Consider the following 9,910-nt stretch of genomic DNA (forward strand, 5'->3'; position numbering starts at 1 on the left):
AGCTCAGGTTTTCAAATTCCTTTTTATATGTCTCGACTCCTCACCATAATCCTCCTACAGGCAGCTAGCAATGAGTGCACCAATGAAGGTTTTTGGTCTTTGTAGGTGAAACGGACTTGAGATGATGAGGGAGTCATCAATTCTACTATAATTGTCTTTATCAAAACCTATATTAATCCCTGACCTATCCCTCCCCCACTAAAGGACATTCTCTCTCGCCCTGCAGACCCCGAACCTACTCCTTTGCCCACCCTCATCAACACAACTTTCCATCTACTCTCTAACATCAATCCCTCCTTCTCTACATCCTGCTCGATTTGTCTGTCACTGGCTCGAACCCTCATCATAGCCACTCCAATCCCAACCTATTGGACCACTAACTTAACTCTTACCTATACCAGACCTCAACGCACCCCATACAACATCTCTCTCTTTAATACAGAAAACACTACCTGTTTAACAAACACCTCTCAAACCACTACCTCAACTACTCCTACACCTTACTACTGTGCACAATCTATAAATTTACCCCCTCCCTTAGCCTGTCCTCCACCGGGTATTTTTCTCCTCTGTGGGACTACAGCCTACACCTGTGTTCCCCAGGACCTGTCACACTCGCTCTGCCTTTATGTCTTCCTAACCCCCAATCTTTCTATCAGAACAGAGGGAGAACTCGAATCCTCTCTTGGTCTTCTCAGGCCTCGCCACAAAAGGGCGGTCCTTGTTCCCCTCTTAGTGGGTACGGGAGTCCTCACTGCAGTAGGGACAGGCGTAGGAGGCATTTCCTCCTCTGTTCATTTCTACCACAAATTGTCTGAATTTTCAGAAGATATCTCCATCATTAGCAATTCCCTTGAATCCCTTCAAAGGCAGGTAGGCTCCTTAGCAGCAGTAGCCCTACAGAACTTGCATGCTTTCAATCTCTTGACAATAGAAAAAGGAGGTACCTGTGTCTTTCTTGGGGAAGAATGCTGCTACTTTGTAAATGAATCAGCAATTGTCAAAGATCACATTAAATCCCTCCGGGACTGGATTGACCAAAGACAACGTAACCAGCTAGAAGGGGGGTATGCCATCTTTGGCTCACTTACTCCATGGCTCCTCCCACTATTAGGCCCACTGGTATTTATTCTTTTGATTTTGCTCTTTGGCCCCTGTTCATGTGCTGTTTTACTAGTTTTTTGCAGAACAGAATGCAGGCGTTTGCCAACGAGAAGGTGAGATAGATCTATCTGGCCTTGAATTCAGAACCTAGAGACACCTATGTCACCGGAATCTTTGAGACCCCGGGTAGATGCCCCTAACGACACCCCCTCTCAGCAGGAAGTAGCTACGGAAGACAGACATTCACCCCTTGACCTTGCCCGGACTCTCAATTTTTTTACTATTACCAAAAGCCTGGAATGATAGATCCTCCCTTCCCCCAACTGGTGGGCGGAGTATGACGTAACCTGCAGCCCGTAAATACCTGAGTGACTAACCATGTACCTTATATGGACAATACATTGGACCACTATATATTGGACCACCAATCCACACCTGCCAAATACCCTAAGCCCTTGTCCTATATGGACAATGCAGTAAGCCACCAATCAGTGTGCGCCGAGTATACTAAGCCCGCACCCCTCCCCATTCCACCCCTCAAAAGGCGTGCCCACCCCTGCACGTGCTGCTGTCCTCCCTTTGCGAGACAGCCCGGCCGGTCCTTCTCCTCTAATAAAGCCTGTAGTCCTGGTTTTCGGCCTCTGTCTGATCTTTCAGAAACCACGGGTTTTCATGAATACACATGGAGTAGATTTCCCTGCATGTCAGATGCGGCCACCCTCCATGGCAGGGACTCACAGGCTCCTGGCCATGCCTGATGAAACTGGGGTCCCGCTGATGGAGAAGCTGGGAGAGTGGTGACTGGTGAGGGACCAGAGCGTCTGCCAAGATGAGTGCTTCTGGCAGGACCTCACCTCTTCTCCACAGCCGCCCAACAGACTGCTGCTCTCCCACCCGGCAACCAGCTCTCAGGCCGGCGGGACAGGCTTGATCCTCTTACTCCCTCTCTGGACCTGAAATCTCAAGCAAGGCTTCGAGGTCACAAGGAGGGCCTAGGAGTCATGCAGGAGAGAGGGTAGCAGGTCCAGGGCAGATGTGGGGGTGCTCCCCAGGCCTGATAGGCCTCTGACCTCAGGGAGTCCATCAGTGCCCCGGGCTCACCCTGGCGTAGACTCCATGCTCTGAAGTGTCGGCCCAGACAGGGACTACATTTCCCAGTGCCCCTTGCAGTTAGGTGAGGTCCGGGCATTGAGCGCTGGCAAGGCGAATTGAGCGGACGTGGACTGGGCGCCACCCTCAGCCTGTCCATAGGAGCCTGTGCTGTGCTCCCTCACTCTTCACCTGCCTCTGGCTGGAGTGGGCATGACCCCCAGCACGACCTTGAAATGCACATGCTGAAGATGGTGGGGCCGCAACAGCCTGGGTTCCTGAGTGCCCGAGTGCTGGAGGGCTGCCCTGCAAACTCTGCCCCTGCCAGTGCTGCAGGACCAGCAAGAACTAAACTCCATTTCCAGGCACCAGGACACATTTCCGGTCTCTCGGCGACAACACTGGTTCTGAACAACACACCTCCTCGATTCCTGCCCCTACTCTTAGCCTTGGCCTGCGGGTAGCCAGCTGATAGCCAACCAATGTATTGTTTCTCTGCTCTGACAATGCAGAAGGATGACAAAATGCCTCATTTTGCAACTGTGTGCTGGGCACAAGGGTACCTTGCTAGGTGTTTTGTTTGTTTTCCTTCCTGGGTGTTTTTTTTTTTTAAATATAGTTTATTGATTTTTACAGAGAGGAAGGGAGAGGGATAGAGAGTTAGAAGCATCAATGAGAGAGAGAAACATTGATGAGCTGCCTCCTGCACACCTCCCACTGGGGATGTGCCCGCAACCAAGGTACATGCCCTTGACTGGAATTGAACCCGGGACCCTTCAGTCCGCAGGCTGACGCTCTATCCACTGAGCCAAACCGGTTAGGGCCTTCCTGGGTGTTTTGAACATTTCCTAGGCGTGTGTGATGCCACTGTCCTAACAGTCCCACAAAGGAAGTTCTGTTCCCAGACTCCAGTGACTTCCGCCAGCTCACCCAGCTCACCCAGCCAGCGTGAGGCGCCACACACCCAGCAGTCGGCTTGAGTACAGGACTGGAGCCGCCCTGCTCTTCTCCAGGATGCTCACTGCCCTCCAGCCAGACTCCCTACACTTTAAACCAGCGGTTCTCAACCTGTGGGTCGCGACCCCTTTGGGGGTCGAAAGACCCTTTCACAGGGGTCGTTCGAAAATACATCCTGCATATCAGATGTTTACATTACGATTCATAACAGTAGCAAAATTACAGTTATGAAGTAGCAACGAGAATAATTTTATGGTTGGGGGTCACCACAACATGAGGAACTGTATGAAAGGGTCGCGGCATTAGGAAAGTTGAGAACCACTGTTTTAAAGGGACTGCAAACCACATGCCTGTCCATACAGCACTATTCCCAATCGCCAAGAGGTGGAAACAACCCAAATTCCATCAACTGATGAATGGATAAACAAACTGGTCTGTCTGTACAGTGGAATGTTATTCAGCCACCAAAAGGAATGAGCACTGATCCATTGCACAACACGGATAAACCTTGAAAGCACTGTTGAGTGTAAGATGCCAGACATGAAAGGCAACATACTGTATGATTCTATTCCTATGAAATATCCAGAATAAACAAATCCGTAGAGATAGCCATCAGATTGGCATTTTCCGGGGGCTAGAGAGGGAGGGTATGGAGGTTCTGGTTAATGGTACCACGTTTTACTTTGGGAATGTGGGAATGATGAAAATGTTTTGGAACCAGATAGGGGTAATGATTGTACAATGTTGTGAATATACTAAATGCCACTTCATTGTTCACTATAAACTGGTCACTGTGGCGTTATGTAAATTTCACATCAATCACACACGCACACACACAGCTCACCCAGCCAGAGTGAGGCGCCACACACCCCCTACTGGGGATTGAGCCCACAACCCAGGCATGTGCCCTTGGCCGGAACTGAAGCCGGGATCCTTCAGTCCACAGGCCGATGCACAAAACTGCAAGGCCCCAACAAGACTGCAAAGCGACCTCACGTGGAACCGGGGGTGGTGGGTAGGGGCTCTGGAGCCAGGGCAGGGCCAGCCCTTTCCCTAGCCCAGTGATGGCGAACCTATGACAACTCATTTTTTGGTTGATTTTTCATTTTTTTTGTTAAATGGCATTTAAATATATAAACTAAATATCAAAAATATAAATCTTTGTTTTACTATGGTTGCAAATATAAAAAAATTTCTATATGTGACACGGCACCAGAGTTAAGTTAGGGTTTTTCAAAATGCTGACACGCCGAGCTCAAAAGGTTCACCATCACTGGTCTAGCCCATGACTGTCCTAGTCGGCAGGCACCCTCGGCCGAGAGCTCTGGCTCCTCTCATTCCTGCAAGAGACCAAAGAGAAGACAAGTGGAGGAATGATCCGGCTTCATCCACCAGCCCTGCACCCTGGCTTCTGAGAGAGCCCATCCGTGGTTGCTTGGGGGAGGGGAGAGCGCAGAGGGGCTGGAGAGAGGGGGGCAAGGAGACATGTTCCCTACCTTCAGCGTGCTGGGGGTTCATGGGCACGCACGTATGTCAAAACATCAAGTTACACACTTCCTACATGTACATCCCATGTGTCACTTATACCGCAAGAAAGCTGCTTTGGAGAAAACGCAAGGTAAGGCAGGACCAGCACCTTAGAAACAGAGGGACAGGACCAAAAGTCTATGACAGGAGACAGGGCACAGGATTCGAGCTGCTACTTTAAAAAAATTAATTTATTATTGATTTCAGAGAGAAAGGGAGAGGGAGAGAGAGAAACATTGATCAACCTCCTCCTTCCTGCACACCCCCTACTGGGGATTGAGCCCACAACCCAGGCATGTGCCCTTGACCGGAATTGAAGCCGGGATCCTTCAGTCCACAGGCCGATGCTCTATCTGAGCCAAACCAGCTGGGGCACGAACTGCTATTTTTTATTATAAACATTATGGAATGGTTTTTAAAGTCTTTAAAATGAAAATAAAAACCCACTTAACGTAATTACACAATATTTGTGGGGCCCGAGCACTATCTTGAAGCCTCATCTCCTCATCTGATTAGTTACTGGGTCTGTAACATTATTACAGTTTAGTTATAAGAACCACAGGGAGGTGAGGGGGCAGGGAGCTCCCACTCTTTCCTGTAAATCAGCTCCTGCCGGGAAATCAGCCTGTCCCCCGAGGAACCTGCCAGAGGGGCCTCATCGGCCTGTCCCTGAGGCCAGAGGGTTTCCTGCTACCGACTTGAAGGTCACCTGTGGTTGTGATTCCCGAATGGAACCAGAACCTCCATGAAGAATGATCCCCTGTGAATGGTCATGAAACGCAGATACCTGAAATTTGGTGAAGTAGAGAGAAATCTTGAAGCTAGAGTTGTACAATATTTCCCTTTTAAAAGTTACAAAAGTCAACTTTTTCTTTATTTGCTTTAAACAGAAAATCATGATTCCCACCCCCTCCCGCCCAAAGAAACAAACTAACAGACTTTTCTTTACATCCTCATCTGATTCTAGACTGAGAGGAAGGGAGCGGGGGAGAGAGAAACATCCCTACCTGGGATGGAACCTGCAGCCTGGGTATGTGCCCTGATGGGGAATTGAACCCTTTGGCACTTGGGACGATGCTTCAACTAAGACGATGCTTCAACTAACTGAGCCACCCGGCCAGTCTTGCTTTGTATTTTTATGTTTCAATATTTTTTTTATTGATTTCAGAGAGGAAGGGAGAGGGAGAGAGATAGAAACATCAATGATGAGAGAGAATCAGTGATCGGCTGTCTCCTGCAAACCCCCTACTGGGGATGGAGCCCGCAACCCAAGCATGTGCTCTTGATTGGAATCGAACCCGGGACCTTTCAGTCTGCAGGCCAACGTTCTATCCACTGAGCCAAACCAGGGAGGCCTAGACTTGCTTTTTATTCATTAGTTTTCTCATCTCCCATCGCAGGCTAATGCCCAGGTGTGGGGTCCTGACCAGATATGCCAGAGGTTAAAGGCCCACTCGCCATAGGCATGTGTACAGGCAATGACAAGGACATGCTATGTTAAAGACCCCTTTGCCTTACGCATGCGCGAGGGCAATGACTTAGCAGTAGCACCATATGTACTGCACAAGCACACCCTTATATAACCTTATATTACTGTAGCACAGATGTCACTAATCGGCACGAGGCCTCTTTGGTTTAAGCAAGCGTGTATATAAATGCCACTGACCAGCCAGTTGTGCTTTCACAACAAAACATGTCCCACCACCCTGGCTGGTTTTGCTCAGTGGATAGAGCATCAGCCTATGGACTGAAGGGTCCTGGGTTCAATTCCAGTCAAGGTCACATGCCCGGGTTACAGGCTCACTCCCCAATAGGGGGTGTGCAGGAAGCAGCTGATCAATGATTCTCTCTCATCATTGATGTTTCTATCTCTCTCCCTCTCCCTTCCTCTCTTAAATAAAAAATATATTTCAAAACAAAACATGTCCCACCTTCCTACAGCCACTCGTGTGTTCTTCCAATTTCTGACATACAGAGGGGTCAAAGTCCTCGGCTGAGGAACTTGCACCCGACACCAGGGTGGATTGTAGGTTGTGGGTAGAATGTAGGTTGTAGTCTATCTGTTCTATTCTCAATTATCCACTAAATCAAGAATGCCATATGTTGCCTTTTAGCGCTGGAGAATATACATCTAAATGGCTTACATTAGCCCTGGCCAAGTGGCTTGTTCTGTACACCAAAAAGATTTCCGGTTCCATTCCTGGTCAGGGTGCATACCTAGGTTTCTGGTTCCATCCCTGGTTAACTAATTGATGTCTCTCTCTCTCTCTCTCTCTCTCTCTCTCTTTCTCTCTCTCTCAAAAATCAATAAACAGCCTGACTAGCATACCTCAATGGTTGAGCATCAATCTATGATGCTCATCATTGATGTTTCTATCTCTCTCCCTCTCCCTTCCTCTCTGAAATCAATAAAAATATATATTTAAAAATAAAAAATCCATAATCATATCCTCAGGTGAGGATAAAAATAAAGAAAATAAATGGCTCATATTAAAAGGGCACTTGTTTTTTTAATATATATATATTTATTGATTTTTTTTTACAAAGAGGAAGGGAAAGGTATAGAGCAGGGGTGGGCAAACTTTTCGACTCGAGGGCCACAATGGGTTCTTAAACTGGACCGGAGGGCCGGAACAAAAGCATGGATGGAGTGTTTGTGTGAACTAATATAAATTCAAAGTAAACATCATTACATAAAAGGGTACGGTCTTTTTTTTTTTTTAGTTTTATCATTCCAACCGGCCGGGATCCGGCCCGCGGGCCATAGTTTGCCCACGGCTGGTATAGAGAGTCAGAAACATCGATGAGAGAGAAACACTGATCAACTGCCTCCTGCACACCCCCTACTGGGGATATACCCGCAACCAAGGTACATGCCCTTGACCAGAATGGAACCTGGGACCCTTCAGTCTGCAGGCTGACGCTCTATCCACTGAGCCAAACCAGTTAGGGCAAGGGCACTTGTTTTTTTATCATCTCCTGCTCTCTCTCCCTACTTTTTTAGCTCCTCCTCTGCTTCCCCCCTCCCCACATTTTCAGCGCCCTCACTTAACCCTTTGAGTGACAACCATTATCCTAGGAACTGTGCTAAGATTGCCAAGGCATTTTTGCTGATTTTACAGCAGTTTAGGAAAAAAATTATGAATCGCAAGTAAATGAAGTTACATATTCAAAAACTTAAGGAAACCTTTACTACATTTGTTTTCATCTTTGACATATATTGTTTGCTGATTGTATTATAAAATACTAGTAGAAAAAATGTGAACAAAACATATAATGTTAAAATAGAGGGACACCCTTCTACAATATCTTCCACAAAATCGTCATCTTCACAGCAAGAATTGACATTTAGCAATATCATCATCACTAATAAAAGCAGACTTAGAAGTGGACGCCATTTCGAAGCTTTAGGGCTACAAAATCTGAGTAAACTTCATAAAAATCGTAGTACTTGTAAAAATTAGGCAGATAAATGCCAGTGGTCAATTTTAGAACTACAAACATTCGGCATCATAAGTAATCTGCACTTAGGTGCCATCTGTCAATAAAGAGTGAACTACTAGCATCTAATAGTGACACTGCAGGAGGAGCGCAAGAGCGCTCCCGGCACTTTTGGCGAAAGACAGGAGAAGCGCGATCAATCGCGCTCCCCAGCACTCTAGGGGCTAAAGTATTTGAACTAAATAAATTTCTCCAACCTGTTCATGTACAGTAATTATATAGAAAAACTGGACCAGAACCAAACAGCGCTCTGAGAGTTTGGAGTTACACTTTATTCACCGCGGCGGGCCTAGGGAAATGAATCCAAATCTAAGCAAAGCTACAAGCAGAACTCCCTTTTATAGAAGAGCCAGCCCTTTGTGTGCTTGCTGGAGGCGGCCTTGAAAACTACACAGTTCTATCCAATTAAAAAATGCACCTGGCATGGCATTGGGTGTGTCTAGTCTCTGGCCTACAAGGTCAAATAGCTAAATTTATCTCCCCCACTATTCAAGCAGGCTAGAAAGAAAAGTTACTTTTTCAGAATAAGAGGCCGTCCAAAGAATAGCAGAGAATTCCAAACAGTAGTTTTACAGAATAGGGGTTTTCCTTCACATTCCCCTCCCCTTGTTCCACAAGCTTTTCAGCCTTGTGGTACAATAACCACGGGATGTTAAGGTGAACAGGGGCGTTGACCGATTTTTTACTACTTTTTGCTGATAAAGGGCGACGTCCAAGGGGTTAACATCCCGTTTTTTTCATTTTGGAGAGGTTTGTAGGGAATTCTTCTGGCTTGTAGGACCATTTGAAGTTTAAAGGCATCTAGACGGGATGAGATAAAGCGAGTTAACAGAATTAGAAGACACGGTCCTAGGATTATGGCCATGAGTAGCATTAATAGTTGTCCTGTCGCCCTAACCGGTTTGGCTCAGTGGATAGAGCGTCGGCCTGCGGACTGAAGGGTCCCAGGTTCGATTCCAGTCAAGGGCATGTACCTTGGTTGCGTACACATCCCCAGTAGGGGGTGTACAGGAGGCAACTGATCGATGTTTCTCTCTCATCGATGTTTCTAACTCTCTATCCCTCTCCCTTCCTCTCTGTAAAAAATCAATAAAATATATATTAAAAAAAAATAGTTGTCCTGTCAATGGAAGGAGCCATTTCCAGATTCCCGCCCATGTAGCCCAGGTCTCAGATAACTTCTGTTGTATTCATCTTGTTTTTTTGCGTGTGTGTGTAGGAAGCAGTAATTTTATGGTGCTTCTGTATTCCAGCAAGGGCAGAAGAGTTCTCCTCCTGGGACTAGCCTCGGGTTCCTGAGGCACTCATAAAAAGACAAAATGAGAATTACTAGAAAGATAAAAACAATGATTATCCAGAAGTACCAGAGCATTTTGCCTTTAAGAGAAGATAAAAAAGAAAGTGTAAGGAAGAATTCAGCAGGGTGTCCTCTGAATCCTTCGGAGCAGGTGGATTGGCTAGGTCCGTTGTCTTCTTGAGGGTGATTTGCAGCGGGTGTGTCTGGTCAGAGGTCACCTTTTAGTCAGGCTCCTTGCTGTCCTGGGCACAGAAGGAGCTGGGCTTGTGATCTGGCAGAGACAAACTATAACAAATGGTCCGGTGGAAGGGAAAGAAAACATTTCAGTTTTAACAACCTCTATTGAAATAGGATTTTTCTTCTTAAAATTCCTTTATGGTTATCAAAAAGCCAAATCAAGACTAATTTACCTATTGTATTTGATTTGGCCTGATG

The sequence above is a fragment of the Myotis lucifugus genome, unplaced genomic scaffold (assembly GCF_000147115.1).
Source record: "Myotis lucifugus unplaced genomic scaffold, Myoluc2.0 scaffold_1705, whole genome shotgun sequence".
NCBI classification, from domain to species: Eukaryota; Metazoa; Chordata; class Mammalia; order Chiroptera; family Vespertilionidae; genus Myotis; species Myotis lucifugus.